The sequence below is a fragment of the Felis catus genome, chromosome F2 (genome assembly GCF_018350175.1).
Source record: "Felis catus isolate Fca126 chromosome F2, F.catus_Fca126_mat1.0, whole genome shotgun sequence".
Classification (NCBI taxonomy): domain Eukaryota; kingdom Metazoa; phylum Chordata; class Mammalia; order Carnivora; family Felidae; genus Felis; species Felis catus.
In genome coordinates, this window is record NC_058385.1 from 53,913,897 (window position 1) to 53,928,510 (window position 14,614).

Genomic DNA, 14,614 nt, shown 5'->3' on the forward strand with positions numbered 1-14,614 from the left:
AGGAACTTATTAAAGTTTATTGACAGGGACACCATTAGTAAAGCTATATGTTGTAGTAGTCCTCTGACCTCATTTATTTGCCCAGTTATTTTTTAAGAGCCTCCCTCATCCTCTCCATGCCCACTGAGCTACCCCTCTTTTAACATACCTCTCTTTAATTCTCACTATCCTGGAGTATTATACAAAGCTCAAGACTTCCGACTTTCCCACTGAACCCCATCCTCTTAGGTTCACAGTTTTATAAGGCAATAGCTAAGCAGATTCACTCATCCATTAATTCTATAAATATTTAATGAGCACCTCCTATTTCTAAGATTGTTTCAGGAACTGGAAAGAAAAATTAGCCCTTGCAAAGACACAGCTGGTTACTTTGCTAACTGCTCCCCCCTAATCCCCCACCCCCTGCCCAATATGTCAGGTTCACAGAGAGATTAAGAGCATGATCATGGTTAAGAGCATGATCAGAAGACATCATGGGTTCAGATCTTACTTCTGCCCCTCTCAGTATGTAAAGTAGTGCAATTACTTGAATTCTCTGTGTTCAGTTGCATCATCTATAATAATAATAGTCTTTTCCTCAGATTGTGCAATAAGCATTATATGAGAAAATGCCTCAAATTGTTAAAATAATCCTGGTTCATATTGAGTATTCCAAAAATTCTGGCTACTAATAGAAGACCCTAAATGCTCTCGGCATTTCAGTTCTTGAGACATGTTAGGGTAGAGATACGGAAGTTACACCAATGTGCTATTCCAGTTACAACCTCTTTTCTGCCTGTGTATTATGTGTGGTAGATTGATATTGATTATTTGATTGATTGGTTGATGGCCTGGGATGGTGAGTAGGTTTTAGTCATTAACTGATACAGAAGTTAAGCACAGCTGATTTCTGAAGTCAGACAGAACTGAGTTCAGATCTTTCTTTGCCACTTATGTGCCATATGATCTTGTAAGAAATGGAGTTAATGATTCTATAATCATTCTTTATTGAATCAATGTTTACTAGGCACTTAATGCATTTCAGACACTATTCTAGGCCCTAGGGATATTTCATTGAATGAGGGAGATGTGATCTTGGCACTACTGGGGCCTACAGTTTGGTGAGGAGAGAAGTAAACATGTAAACAAATAAATAAAAGAGATCGTTTTAACAACCTCCCAGGGTGATTGTGACGATTTATAAATTCTCCAGGAATGGAAGTTGCCAGAATGAGAGGAGAGCTCATAGTCTAACATGGGAACTAACCACACAATAGATATTGGTCATGCAATACAAGCAATGAAAAAAGTAAGCAGCATTACTATGGAGCTTGGGAGAAGTGAGACCCCCACCATGGTAGATTCTGAGCCATAGGCAGGAGTACAACAGTGACTGGCTAAAGCGAGGAACAGTAGTAAGTTTTCTGAGACCAGCTTTGGCATTTAAGGCCATTCTGTCTTTCATTTAGTCCAAATACTGCTGCCTGAATTATTTTCCAAGTAGGTTTGTTTCATCACATTAGATCACTCCTAAATATTTTATTTTCCTAGATCTCTCTTCACCTAATGTCCAAAGCAGTATTATTCTAGATGCTCTTTTCAACCTTTCAGAAAACGTAATTAGATTTGAGAGCTCAACCCAAAGGACTTGGCAAATATTAATCTGCTGCCAATTCTTCTTTTCGTTCTTATTCTTTTAGTTCTTATTCTTTAAGATGTCTTTTTTTTCTTTTTTTTTTTCTTTTTTTTTTTTTTTTTTGGTATGCTACCTCCTCTTTCACATCTTTCTCTATACTTCTTCCATCTCCTAGTGTCAAATTCACCTTCAGGAAATTCTGCCTTGTGGGAAATTATAGCAATTCCCGACCTAAACATTTTTGGCAAAAGTCCAGCTTGCTAGCAATTGATGGATCACTCTGGACTCCAAGCTGGACAATGCAGAGCTACCTCAAAGAGCTCTTACAGGAAAGCTGATGGATGTAAACAAAATGACATCATTGAAAGGAATTCAGTGCAAACACCAAAACCAGTATCTCAACTTTTAAAAATGCACCATTAAGTTTTGTTCAAATTCTATAGGCCCCTATAAAAATCTAAAATGATTTACAGGAAAATCTTTTTTTGAAAGCCTGGGAAATCTATATGGACAAACACTTGTGACTTTAAGGATGTCTTCCTTCTTTAGGATTGGGACATAAGAGTGTATGTTACATATAATCATAACAATTTGTAATTTGACAATTACCAAGCAATAAAAAAAGTAGGATTTCTTCTGGATATAGATACTAGAAAAAAATTCTCTCATTTTGACCCTCTAATATTGACTTCAAGGCCTGCATGAACCTGTGGATAGTTTTTTGCCTTTTTACTACATCTGCACCATCAGATGTCAAAATAAGCACTGTAGCACAAGAGTGAAATAATAGTTAGACTGGAATATCTGTAGCTTGCTGAAAAAGTTAGTAATCTAATGATTGCTTAAGTTTTTCATGTGACTATAGGTAACAATATTGCACAGAGTTTCCTTGAAGTTGAAATTATTATAGACATCTAGGCTGGATAAGTGATGTCAGCTACCTCATTTGCTTGACTTTCATGACTGTGTGTTCATGACATTGATGAGAGAAACAGGAAAATTGAAAGGGATTCTCTCTGTTTTCTTCTCTCCATCGTCACTTGCCATGGGAGACCCACTCTAGTCCAGGCTGGTAACTCCCAAGTCTCTGTTATCTATATCACCTGGTGGCTCTGTCCCTTGAGCTCCAGGCCACAAATATGGAACTGCTGCCATAAGTCCCTGAAATACATCATGTCAAAAACCTAAACTGATTATTTTCCATAACAAATCATATCTTCCTGCCCTCATGTCTTGAATTAATGCTCTATTTATTCAGACAGTTGCACAGCTAAAATCTCTTATTGCTTCCCAGAAATTCTTGATTATGTGACAATGTCCGTACTCCAATGTCCAGAGGAGTAGGATTGCAGTAGAGAAGATCTAAATACCTATTTTAAGAAACTTCTTTGGGGAGCACCTGGGTGGCTTAGTCAGTTAAGTGTCTGTCTCCTGATTTGGGCTCAGGTCATGATCTCAGGGTGTGTGAGTTCGAGCCTCACATTGGGCTCTGCACTGACAGTGCAGATCCTGCTTGGGATTCTCTCTTTCTCCCCCTTTCTGCCCCTCCCCTGCTCATGCTCACTTGTACGTGCTCTCTCTCTCAAAATAAATAAATAAAACTTGAAAAAACATATTTAAAAAAGAAATTTCTTTGACTTGAGCAATACTGTCACAATTCTCTGCAGGCTTTTGATAGTTTGCTAAAGACTGAATAATCCATCATAACCTATTACAATTGAAAAACTCACTTCAAGTATATTGTCCTTTTTGTGTGGCTCAGAGATACTTTTTTTTTTTACCTTTAATTAAATCACATAAATATTTGATTTTCACTGGTTTTCCCATTAACATCCTCTTTTTCTTCCAAGATCCACTTCAAGGTACAATATTGCATATAGTTATCATGTCTCCATAGTCTCTTCTATTCTCTGACAGCTTCTTAACCTTTTTTTATCTTTCACAACCTTGACAGTGTTGAAGATCACTGGTCAGGCATTTGTACAATGTCCCTCAATTGAGGGCTTGTCTGCTGTTTTTCTCATGATTACACTGGGGCTTTTGGTTTTTGGGAAAATGCCACAGAGGTGAAGTAAGTGACTTTCTTATGTTCTACTAGGGGATACATGATATCCATATGGTATTGATGTTCCTTCATCATTTGGTTAATCCTGCCAGGATTCTCCACCAGAAAGATACTATTTTCCCCTTTCCACACTCTATCATAAATGCATTTTTTCTTTAAAAGACTCAGGTTTTGTAACAAACTTTTGGTTACTTACTTTCTTTTTTCTAATTCTCTAATACATAGCATCTTCTTCCAGGAAAAAGAGAGAGAGAGAGAGAGAGAGAGAGAGAGAGAGAGAGAGAGAGAAGAGAAGAGAAAACTTATTTGTTTTTTTTTCCTGGAAACTAACAAAGTCATCTTTTCAACAAATATTTTTAAAATATTAAAATATAACTCATCCTAGTGCTGTTTCATATAGAACATTTACATCAATATCATGACTCATTGCTGTAATGCATTTGAGCTACTGTTGTCATTGATTGACTAGGTTTCCTAGAACTTATAAAAGCTCACTTATATGGATAGTCTTTATGGAATTAATCAATCAAGAAAGCCCCCCTTTTATACAGAAAAGCATGTATAATATATTTATGTGAAGTTTTTGAAAAGTTCTAGCAAAAAATCTGAAATATATGATGAATTCTGATTTACCTCAGAAGAAAATATTAATATAAAAGTACGATTTCATTTAAAATTATGTATAACCCTAAAAGTTCCTCTTGTCAGTGAAAAATTTTATATGAAATAATACATTATCTGTGACATATTTTTTAAAGTTAAAATGTTTATTCTTTCTCCGTAATGGTTGTATAGCTCAAAGCCTGTCAAGCATATCCACCTGAGTATTATCTGTGTACTTCCTGAACTGCTAGAGCTTAATGGAATGTTTGCAAACATGATTCACACCTGTCAGAGACAAGGTCAAATAATTGGGAAGAGTAATTTATAATTTTAGGCTCATAATAATATTGTAGGGAGGTTTACCATACATTTTGATAAGCTCCTCAGGAAAAAATAGTCATGTCTTCTGGTATCCATAGAATATTTGTGCAATTGCCACAATAGCATATGATTAATTTTTTGAAACCTAGAGTACGTGTTAAGAATGTAAGAGAGGGTGTGCCTGGTAGGTTAAGTCGGTAGAGCATTAGACTCTTGATCTCAGTGTTGAGTTCGAGCCCCATATTGAGTGTAGAGCTTACTTTAATAAACAAACAAACAAATAAACAAACATATGCCTCATTTTAAAAAAGAATACAAAAGAGACATCAGCTTACAACCAGGTGATATTTACTATTAGAATTCAGGTATGGCTGGTGACAGACTTGCAAGACCCCATTTCATTAAAGTTCTGCTAGACATTTGGGGGTGCAAGGCAGAACATTGGTGTTCATGAGACAGAGTGCTGCATAAAAAAGAAGGACATCTTTTCAGCTTCTGTGGACAATAAAGCATAACTTTTCACTGAATCTGTAGTTCAAGAACCGAGCGTCCATTGGCATAAGGTTTCAAGGCATTAGCTGTGGTTGTGGAGGCGATGACAACACACAGCTGTAGAAGCATCAGCTGGTGGCCAACATGGCACTAATGAATGTCCTGTACATGCTGCTTTGGGATGCATGCTAACATGTGGCTAGAAGAGGTCTCAACAGTGCAGTTGGTGGAAGTCACAAGAAGGTGGGCAGACCCAAATTCATCTGATTCTGAGGCCAATTTTTCTTAATCGCCATGCCATAATGCTGGTTATCCTGCTCAAAAGGGCTCAGACAAACCACTTGGTTCACTGGCAAGAATCTGACACACATGTGAGTACCAGCAACAAAACTAGAAATACATGTTTAAGTCCAGATAATGAAGAATTTGATAATCACACACTGGTGTCTCTAACCAAACTCTCCAGTTCTTAAAATAGTTAAATAGCAACAAATGGAATAATGCATTTCATTACATGCATTTATTTTACTGTTCTTTGTCTTGTTTTTTTCCCTTGCTAGGGCAGTTAGTCTTCAAGAATATTAAGAGCAGTACATAAAGTGGCCACTTGGTGTCAGGAGCTACTAACTGTTCCTGTAAAGGAAACTTGCAGTGTGGAAAAGAAACACGAAAAATAGTTTTTAATGACTTGCCTACTTACTTTTCTCCAACTTTAATGTTTTAACTACTCAAAATTTTAATGCAGTTTCCCAAACTTTGGCTTAATATGTTCATAATTAGAACTGTTCTGAATTTATTGTTAAGATGATTAATACATATCAGCTGCATATTAATTTAAAATTTGCATTGGTCTATTTGTGGAGTCTACTTATAATAAGTAATCACTCTAGAGATACTTGAGCATATGTACTCTACACTATGACAGGGATAGTCTAGAAAGAATAAGGTGAAGAAGAAGGAAAAGGACCTTTGTCCAGCAACCCTAGCTTTAATAGCCCAGCCAACTTTTAGCTATATGATAAGTAACTTGAGATTCTGTTTTCTCATGTGAAAAATGAGGATAATAATACCCACCTTAACATAATTACTGTATTGATTAACTGATATAATCAATATTTGTTAAGTGTCCCACCTGGTGTCTGGTTTGCTTACCAAATTACATCTAATATTATTTTATAGCGAGTTAATATCATGTATATGCCTACTTGAATGTTCTATGATTCTAGTATCTAGAATTTTCTGAGATTTTCTTCAGTCTGTTAAATCCTATTCAATAAGGAATCAGAGTGGATCAATATCTGATGTTCATTTCATTACATTATTATTTCTGTTTTCAAAACTATTTTAAATATTAGGAATGAATTGATTGAATCATCTTTTATGCCCTTTCATCCATATAATACATTAATATTAGCAACTATTCAGAGATTCTTTTACCCATGTTTTTCTCTTCTATGTTGTATCTTCCAACTTATATATATCTCAGTCTTTTATAAACTTTACTTTGTCCTCAAATTTATACCATTTTTATTTTTTCAAGATCCAAGACATAGAAATATTTCCCACAATGGAAAAAAAGGAAATGCATGTCATACTGGACATTCCGAGGATGGGGAAATAAGAGAGTATATGTAAGTTAGGCTTTTACCCCTGACCCTCCCATTCTAATAGACAAGAAAGTGTCAGAGGCAGGGCAAGGATGAAACCATATATTCCCAAATAGACAAGGTTAAGTTTTGGCACCATATCCTTATTTAGGCCTTTCTTGTACTTTTTCCCTTTGGCTATCCCCATTGTAGTGGGATATAGTGTAATCATTAGAGGTGGACTTTCAGTCAGACAGACCCAGGTTCAAATCCCCGCTTTGCCACTTTTTTGCTATGATGCCCAATTTAAGGTACTAATTTTCTCTGAGCCCTAGTACATAATAGAAATACATACAGTGATGTAATGAGTAAATAAGAAAATATATGTCAATCTCTCAGTAAGCTGCCTGAAGTATATTTAGAAATCAATCAATCAATTATGAGTACCTTTGCTCCAGAGAGCAATGTGAACAATACTTAAATTGGAATTAAAGTTTTTGAAAGAAATGATTTTTGCACTAGATGGTCCAGTTGAAGACCAGGCTTAGACAGCCTTAGGTCAATGAATAAGTTATGAAAACTTAATAAGTTATGACCCCAAAGTTGTTTTTAATCCTGGCTAATAAATATGCCACTTGTTTTAGAAATGTGGGTTCTTTCTAGAAGAGAAAAAAATATTGTGGGAGGACAGAGAATATTTTGAGACTAGTTATAAATTTTAATCTAGTTCAACTTGTTAAGGTCAAATCATGTATGTATTTCATTCTTTCTGTGGGGCTGACAATAGAACTTGTATCTACTAGCACCCAAAAATGGGATAATGTAGAGCAAGATCTCTTCCAGAGATGGGGGAAGGAATTTTGAGTGGTGGTTTGGATGGTTCCTAGAGACAACACAAGTAGAGAACCCTCAGGAAGCAAAATTCTTCACTTATGAGAAAGAATTCAAGTGGCCTTGCAGGAAGAATTCTGCATGTGGACTCAAAGCCAATTAAACTTGTGTTTCCATGAAAGTCTGCCTGATGTCCCAGAATACGGTTAGGGAAGTATTTACAGTGACTGAAATGTATATAATGACTCATGTAACAGCTCCTTAGGATGGATTATGCCAAGCATGCCCTTTGATTTCTGACTAGGAGAATCGCCTCAGTGTGCTGTCCACCAGGTAACTGCATAAAGAAGCAGACAAAGAATATCTAAGTAAATTTCTTGAGGAGTTGTATAGTTCAAAGGAATAACCCAAATTCTTGTTGTTTGTAAATACAATTAGGACTGAAAGAGGAATCAGTATCCAGTGGCTGGAAAAAATAATGTGTAGGGGAATACCTAAGGCAACTTATGATCTTGAGAGGTAGGGGTTAACTCCACAAGATGACAATTCTTCGGCATAAAAATTAGTCAGGCTTTACTGTCTCGATCTGGACACATTCCAGGGCCAGGTTGGGTTTGGGTAGGAGACTTAAGTGGAAAGAGGAAATGTGATATGGTCATAATAATGGCCGGGTGTTTCACAGGCACCAGGGTAAGTGATTTAAACCCCAACATAGTGCAAATTGGAGGTGTTCTAAACAATTTTTGGGTTGTGACAATGATGACTATCTGGTGACTCTAGATCCCCAGAGTTTTTTTCCTGCATCCTAGAAGGTATGGGTTTGGAAGAAAAAGAGCTTTAACTAGGGTTGTCAGATTTACTTAATGCCCAGTTAAATTTGAATCTCAGATGAGCAATGATTTTTTTTTTAGTATAAGTATGTCCCAATATTGAATGGTACATACTTATAATAAATTTTTGTTTGTTTGTTTATCTGAAAGTCATTTATCTAGGTGTATAGTATTTTATCTGGTAACCATATTTAAGAACTTACATTAATGTGGTTGTTAATAAGAAATGACTATAATGGCTGCTTGGCTCTACCTAGCATTTTCTCTGCAGTATCTAAGAGGGGGTATACTCACTCCCAACAAAAGAAGATATGGGAGATGTTTTCTGTCAGTGGAAAAGTCTATGAGAAATATGTAATATTAAATATTAAAAACCTCTTTTATGAGATTTTTACAACAGCATTGAAAGTGTCTGAAAAATGAAGATTTAGAACTTCCCTCTCTGCTGATGACTCATAGAGAGAATGTCAAAACTACCAAAAAAGTATAGCAATAGAATTAATAGGATTGGCTGTCGTCACAAATTTAATGAGGAGTGGGGAGAGAGAAGATAAGTTTGGAATGACTTACAGGTTTTTGGTTCAGTTGGACGAATGACACATATGGAATACTTGGGGAAATATTGACTCCAGTTTTGAAAAACTGATTTTGAGATGCCCTTTGGTGAGTATGTCCACCATGCCATTGCACAGATGCATTTGGAACCCAAAAAAGAATCTGCATTAGAGATAGGATTGATAGTTGAAACCATAGAAATGAGAATAATCGTGGGCATATAATGTACAGATAATGAATAGCAAAGGGCCAATGATAGAACCTTGGAGCAACACATACATTTAAGGGAAGAGATAAAGGAAAGGAAACAATAAACTAGGAAGAAAATTTAGGAAGAAAACTGGGAGAAATGGTGTCCTAGAGGAAAAGAGCTGAGAGCTTCACAAAGGAAGTGCTCACAAGTGCCAAATGCTGATGAGGTCAAGTAAGATGTAATATAAAAAAGGGTCACTGAATTTGACAAGTGGAATGCCACTGGGGATATGTGCCAAAGTATATTTATATAGAAGCAGTGGGAGCCAAAGCCAGATTGCTGTGAATTGGCAAGTCACAGAGGTAAGGAAGGTGGAAATAGTGAATGCAATCAGTCAAGGAGCCTGACTTGGAGTAGGGAAGGCTGAAGTATTTAAAGGGGACATAGGATTGAAGGAGAGCTCCCTGCTCTTTTTGAAAGGGAACACAGGATTGAGGCTTTTTTCTTTTTTCTTTTTTTTTTTAGTGATAGAAACTTGATCACGTTTATGAGTTAGTAAAACTCATGAGTGTTATGAGAGGGTGAAACTGCAAAGCAAAGGGTGACAGGATTTTCAGGTCAGCATCCTGAAAGTAAAATTAAAAGGGGTGGGAACAAAGGAACAGTGGAGGTTTTAGTCTCTAAAGTCGAGATGGCATGTTTCATATACCATTTCCTGTACTGTGACTAAAAAGAAGCAGATGAAAGTCAGTGAGTAGTCTAGGTAAAGAAATAGGAAGAGAAAAATAACTTGGGAAAACAAATCATAAGGTGGTACATATCCAGAGTTTCCAATTGTCACACATGCCATCCCATGTAAAAGATAATGGCTTATGGGGTTGCCTCTCTGAAAATGAATTTTAGCCCAGATCCAGCATGTTGGAGCATTCAAATCACCACCACAATGGTAAACCATTAGGATAATAACAGTAACAAGAAAAAAAAAACTCTTTATATTGTAAATGCCCAATGGTATTCATCTGTCATAGCCACATCCATTTATTATGAATTCCTAAAGTCCTTTATCTCAGAAGTTATAGCCAATGAGGTGTGTCTGGGTGGCTCAATGTGTTAAATGTCTGACTCTATTTCAGCTCAGGTTATGATCTCAAGGTTCATGGGCTCAAGCTCTGTGTCAGGCTCTGCACTGAAAGCTTAAAGTGCAGAGCCTACTTGGGATTCTCTCTGCTTCCCACCCCCTTCCATGCTCTAAATATATATATCAACAAACAAACAAACATTTAAAAAATCAGTTAAAGCTGATGATTGTCCCAAATATTCCAAAAGCAATAATGAAGCAATGATGGGACAACCAAGGTGATTGTTGGCTAACAACATGGTTTCAGTGACTGAATTAGGAAACTTTTCTTTGAACCAAAAAGCAGTTCTTCTTCTCTTAAGTTGTTTGTTTGGTTTGTTTTGCTAGAGGAGAGGTTACTACCACATTCAGTCTGACTTCTGAAATTGCAATCCCCTAACAGAGTAAGCATCAAAGAGCACTCTACTGGGCTCATTGTAAGACTGTCAAAAACACTCACAAGCAAGAATGCCCAGAGGAGCACCATTCATCATAGTTCAAATGACAGATAACCATAATGCCCATCAATGACAGAAAGGATAAATTGCAGATTATCAGTAAAACATGTACTAAACAGCAATGAAAATAAACTACAGCTACATAAAAAAATATGGATGAATCTTACAAACATAATGTTGAAGCAGAGAAGGTGGACATAAAGAAATGCTTGCGATTGTGATTCCATGTACACGAAGTCCAGAAAGGGATGTTACAAGTTATAGTGGTGGAGACTTTTAAGATGTTGGAAAACTTTTTTTGGACTTGTTTTTTCTAGTATCGTAACTGGATGCTGATTATATGGGCATTTCCACTTTGTGAAAATTCAGAGTTGTACATGTGATTTGTATGCTATTTTGTATATATGCAATATTTCAATATTCTTTAATAAAGCTGATCATCTATGGCATGAGGAATGAGGGTGGTGGTAATCTTTGTATAGGACAGAGGGATTTTGGTTAAGATGGGCCACAGGTGGGCTTTTGGGACAGCTGATGATAATCTACTTTTTGACCTGGGATGTGGTTAAAGTAGTGTGCTCACTTTATGAATATTTTGTGTGCATTCATGATTTGCACACTTATCTATATGTAAATTACACGGAAGCTAAAAATCTAAAGAAACAAAACACTCAAACTGCTTGCTATTGTATTGTTACACTGTCTGGGTAAATGTCTTCTTACAATGAGATATATGAATCCAGGCTTAGAATTTGACACTGCAGTGATAGGGGGGAGTAGCTATCATCCCTTCTGTTGTCCCTTCCTTGAAATCAAAGAGACATCTTTCTCCAGTCAGTCTTGTTGAGGACTCAATATTCTGGCTGTAGATCATGTCATAGCTTTCTTGGTTAGGCTGTTGAGAACCTCTCATGTGTGCATAGAATGCCTTTACCTACTTCCTTAATGTTTTATCATAATTTATCAAGGTAACTTATAATACATCTTTGATTTGTAGGTGAAAAACACTGAATTTTAGCAGAAAGTCTCATAGATATTTTTGGAATAAGAGTCCCATATTTCTTTGGATTTTTTTTTCTACCTAGGAGAATCATGGCAAAATATCCAGTCATTGAGTCTACTTTGTTTTTTGTTTTTCATTTGTCAGAAATATTAAGGTGTTTAACATCTTTTAAAAACCTGTATTGATGTCCTACTACCCTCTGCTAATTATCAGTGATGTGCAAAGTCAAATTTTATATCATTTGTGAAGTTTCACAGAGGGCATGTCTACCCCTATCATTTGGGCAAGGATATTTCAAATTTGGGGAAGCACTTCTTTAAAATCTTCATTAATAGTGACTTACTAAGTTAGCATTGTGGATTTTATCCATCAGGAAAATAAACACACAAATAAATATATTGTTTTCATCTGAATAGACTCAAGCTAAAGACAATACTCACTATTTGAAGAAAATAAAAATTCTAATTTTTTGAGTATCATGATTGATTGATTCATATCTTCCACACACTTGCCTTGCATTAAGTAACTATAATATTATTCTTCTTCTGGTAATCCAGTTATCACAACTTGGCAAGTAGGAATCCATTTAAGCTAATTCTACTATCTAATAGAGTCCCAGAAACTTAGACAACATCTTTGTTTTCCTGGCAACCAGATATTCCAGACCATCTTGATTTTTTTATGTCCCCAAATGGCGTATTACCTACTTTCTGTAGAATCCTAGTTCTTTTAACTGGAAAATAATATTAGGGACCAAAGTCCTATTATCAGGGATGCAAAGCAGACTAATGTGTACTTATTATAGTAAAACAGTTTTTAGGACATGTTAATAAAAAAGCTAGAAAAACTGTATTTCAGAATCATGTATTCAGGGCATTCTCATGTATTGCCAATTGGATTGACCATGGAGGAGAACTGATACCATCAAAATCACAAATACAGTAATTTATAGTTTGGGGCCAGCAATCCCACTTTGGGGAATTATCATGTAGATATATTTGCATCAGTATAAAATGACATATTGTTTGTAATAAAAAAATTGAAAACACCCAAGTTTCTTATCAAAAAGGGGATCGGTGTATTCATACAATGGAAAAAAAACTGAAATAAAATAAAGAGGTTATGTCATTGTATGGCTGCAGGGAAAATGGTGGATGGATAGCCAGGAGAGAAGTCTGGAGCCACCAGAGTAATGGAGGAGAAAGTTCCAGTTGCCATGCTGAGAAGCTGTGAGCTCCAGAAGCTGCATACAAACAAACAAAGCTTATGAAAATCTGCAAGTCTGAATTTACCATAATCAGACAACAAAGATTCCATCAAACCTGGATTAAGTAAGCCAAAGAAATAGTTCCAACTCTTGCTCCAAAAGTCCTTTTAGTAGCAGCAGCTTTTAATGGAGATAAAGATAGTGAACCACAGGAAATACTTCCAGATGTAAAGATGAGCATGAAGAATATTGGACCTATACACCAACACCAGCAGGCCAAACTTCTTCAATAAAGGAACACATCAGTTTTCAGATAAATGGAAACTTTGGGAACAAAATATAAAATTTCATTTTGGAAATGTCCATGACCAGTATAAATAAATGATGAGTTTTGAAATTGGGGTATGAGATGGGTATAAAGTTAAAATAAAGTTTCCTTTTTTAAAGACCAGTAGAATACTATCTTTGGAAAGAGAGCCAGGTTTTTTATTTGTTTGTTTTTGTTTTTTAAGACTGAGTTGTACACTAATAAATGAGAGGTTCAAATGAGAGGTAATTTGTTTTATGGACAGATTTCAAGACATTTGCTAATTTTGTAGTTTTATGGAATTCATTTCCAAAGGTTAAAGGTAATAAAGAAATTGGAAATGGTATCTTTTTAAAAATTGCTATTTTTTAGATATAACTATTAGCATAGTGAGAGAGAAGTCAAAAGTTATTGTCTATTTAAACTGCATCAGGTTCTCTCTAACTTACATCCTCATTACCTAAACTGTGTGGCTCCCAGTAACAGCCATATATAGAGGGAATATTGTATTAGGAGGAAAATATTACCGGACTGTTGACAGAGTCAACTTAGACAAAATTAAAATATAGGTTTTCTCTTACAAGCATTTGCTTTGTTTCAAGTCATCATAAAGTAGGCATTGCATTGCTGGCAGTGGATACAAACACTTAGCTCTTTAAAATACCATTTTTGAAATTTGGTGTGAACTGTTGAGTATTTGAAATAGCCTTTCACCTTAATGGATTTTGTCTATGTCCATTGGTCTTTAAAGAACAACCATTTGTCATCAAAGTAAACCACTATTCTGAATGTGCTTCTCCTGGTTGTTATTAACTAGTTACTGTAAGCACTTTTTTTTTAAATTTTTTTTCCATATTTTTATTTTATTTTTGGGACAGAGAGAGACAGAGCATGAACGGGGGAGGGGCAGAGAGAGAGGGAGACACAGAATCGGAAACAGGCTCCAGGCTCTGAGCCATCAGCCCAGAGCCCGATGCGGGGCTCGAACTCACGGACCGCGAGATCGTGACCTGGCTGAAGTCGGAGGCTTAACCGACTGCGCCACCCAGGCGCCCCTGTAAGCACTTTTTTAAGAAAAGAATAAGGAAGTTCTGTTTGCACTGATAGAGAAAAATCTCTAAGATATACTGTTCAGTGAAAACAAACAAACATACTATTGTTTCTTTTCTTATCAAATCTTTCACCTTTTATTTAAAAAAACATGCAGAAAAGAATGCTTTTTATTAAAAAATCACTATATTTGCTTCTATTTGTAAAGGGAATCTCTGAAAAGACTGATAAGAAACTTAAAAAGGTGTTCATGTGTTAGGGTTAGGGTTTGGAACAGGGTGATTAACAGATAAGATATTATCAAGGCTTTTTACTGTATGCTATTTACTTTTAGTTTTTTTTTAAAGCATGTGTTTTGAAACATGTATATTACCTATTAAA

At 35.9% G+C, this 14,614-nt stretch overlaps 1 protein-coding gene across 22 annotated transcripts in view; it reads left to right on the top strand.

The window, feature by feature from the left end:
* EMC2 (ER membrane protein complex subunit 2) overlaps positions 1-14,614 on the top strand; it is a 565,050-nt gene that overhangs the window by 442,709 nt on the left and 107,727 nt on the right. The window contains exon 20 of one of the 22 annotated variants that reach the window (XR_006592751.1): positions 12,812-13,239. The exons of the other annotated variants lie outside the window; for them this stretch is intronic. The gene's annotated coding sequence lies outside the window, so the exon portion shown is untranslated. Of the gene's footprint in view, positions 1-12,811; positions 13,240-14,614 lie in introns of those variants that run through there. 22 annotated transcript variants of the gene reach the window in all.